The sequence below is a fragment of the Macrobrachium nipponense genome, chromosome 10 (genome assembly GCF_015104395.2).
Source record: "Macrobrachium nipponense isolate FS-2020 chromosome 10, ASM1510439v2, whole genome shotgun sequence".
In the NCBI taxonomy this organism is placed as follows: Eukaryota; Metazoa; Arthropoda; class Malacostraca; order Decapoda; family Palaemonidae; genus Macrobrachium; species Macrobrachium nipponense.
Window position 1 is genome coordinate 96,778,419 of NC_087204.1, and position 2,500 is coordinate 96,780,918.

General features: G+C 35.7%; 1 protein-coding gene across 6 annotated transcripts in view; it reads left to right on the top strand.

The window, feature by feature from the left end:
* The window catches only part of LOC135223790 (protein c-ets-1-A-like), a 420,475-nt gene that overhangs the window by 189,448 nt on the left and 228,527 nt on the right, over positions 1-2,500 (top strand). The gene's annotated exons all lie outside the window — the stretch shown is intronic.

Consider the following 2,500-nt stretch of genomic DNA (forward strand, 5'->3'; position numbering starts at 1 on the left):
ACATTTAATGTGGTTTTCGAACTAGTGTTTGCTTTTTCCTTGTGTAATCATTTTCAGAAAGGTAATTTTAACACCTGACATGGCTTGATTTAATTTCATATGTAAGTGATTCTTTTTAAGTTTGTGTTTGTCAGTTAATGAAGTACTGCATTTATGGCGTTGACACCAAAAGTCATGCTATAGGTTCTCTTCAACTTGACTGAGTAAAATCTTGATCGTCTTCTTGGATACTACAGATCTATAAAGTCAAGGACACCGGACAAAGGAAGCCAGGCCACGTGCAGTGCGCAAATGCGTCATTAGGAGAAAGTTCTGATACTGAAGAAGTAGTAGTAGTAATTTGCGACGGGCGAGTGGGCTTCGGACGCCTTCCCCGCCCGTGACGTCACAACCACGTCATTCTGCACATGCGCTGTGTCACTGCCGTTCGTCTTGTTATGTCCATCATCATCACTCAGCGAAGAAATGTTATCGTTGGTGTCTCACCTCTTGTGTGGTCCTGTGTTTTTCTTATTTACTTTTCGTTTTTGCATTTTGTTTTTAAGTGGGAAAATATCCGGTGTCTGTTTTTCACTGGATTTTCACTCGTATTTATTCCGAGTTATTTAGATCCAAATACAATTCCGAATTTATTCCCAGTTCTTCTTTGACCCAAAATACAAGTCGAAATTTATTCCCAGTTCTTCTTTGATCCAACAAGTCGGAATTTATTCTCAGTTCCTCTTTGATCCAAAACACAAGTCGCAATTTATTCCCAGTTCTTCTTTGATCCAAAATTCAAGACGGAATTTATTCCCAGTTCTTCTTTGATCCAAAATACAAGTCAGAATTTATTCCCAGTTCTTCTTTGATCCAAAATTCAAGTCCGAATTTATTCCCAGTTCTTCTTTGATCCAAAATACAAGTCAGAATTTATTCCCAGTTCTTCTTTGATCCAAAATTCAAGTCCGAATTTATTTCCCAGTTCTTCTGTTTATCCAAAATACAGTCAGTAATTTTATTCCCAGTCTTATGTTGATCAAATTTCAAAAGTCAGAATTTATTCCCAGTTCTTCTTTGATCCAAAATTCAAGTCAGAATTTATTCCCAGTTCTTCTTTGATCCAAAATACAAGTCAGATTGTCACTACGATAAAGGAGGAGGTTTTTGAGTCGACATGGAATTGGATATCTATTGTTTTTCATCGATTTAAAAGGGTAACTTTTTTAATCACTTAAAGTAAACAATCTTTTGTAAATGGCACCTCTTTGGCTAGATATTTTATAATTAAATAAGTGATCTGTATAAGACTGACAGCTTGCCACACACTGTCATTTTAATGATTGTTATTGATGTTGATGAACGACAAATGGTAATCGTTTTATCGACGGTGGAATTTTTCCCTGTTGTGGTTTAAGGAAAAATTTTGATACCGCATTGTCTTTCTTTCTGAGCTCTGAACTCTTCACTTTCCTCTGTGTTCAAAGTTACTGTCTACCCTTTTGATTATTGATATGCGGATTTCCATATTCATAGACAAACCTCACTTGATTTCCTCTGATTCTTTGAAAAAAAATTTGAAGGTGAATTATTATTAAGGAAAGGAATTTTTTCTTGTAAAAATTATGGTTTTTGCAAAAGGAGTAAATGCCTGTTTGTGACAATAGCAGTTATGTTTTACAAAAGAATGTGACAACAGTGGTTTTTCTCAGAGACTGATTTCTTTTGAAGATTCTGGAATATTTTATAATTTCGTTTGAAGATTCTGGAATATTTTTTAAAATTTTTTTGAAGATTTTGGAATATTTTTTTTCGTTTGAAGGTTCTGGAATATTGTTTTCTATTGTCTGTCATAAAGTGTTTGCAAACCTCGTCCGAACCGAAGTATGATAGCGTAGCCCCAGTCTCTCAGCTGAGAGATATAGGGCTCCAGTTAATAAGGTAGGATAAGGAAACAGCAAATAATAGGCCGCTATGACGAAAAGAATGGAACATATGTGCCCATATGTGCATTTTATGGCCAATCAAGACCCAGAGTGGAAAAGAATGGCTTTATTTTACCACTGACGAAATATCAGTAGGTAGCCTGGTTCACTGCTTCACTTTGTGGATTTATATTTTGTTTCATCTCTTTCGAAATGAATTTGTGATCGTGTTCAGTATTGAAAACTCTTCTTCATCAGTGCGATTAGAAACTGATTATTGTTCGCAGAGAGAGAGAGAGAGAGAGAGAGAGAGAGAGAGAGAGAGAGAGAGAGAGAGAGAGAGAGAGAGAATTTCTTAGTAAATCAAATGACATTATGTGATTAAATTGAACGTCAAACGGAGCTAATGATAATGATTTATCGCCTCAAGATAGAAAGAGCCGTGAATCGGAGAGCAATAAAAAAACAAAACAAAAAACAAAAACTCATCTCAGAGCGCCAGAGGTGATGCTGAAGACGACAAGAAAAGGGTTACAATAAAAATCTTATAAGATTCACTGGGTAAAATGCCCGTGTGTCACTATTATAATGTCGAG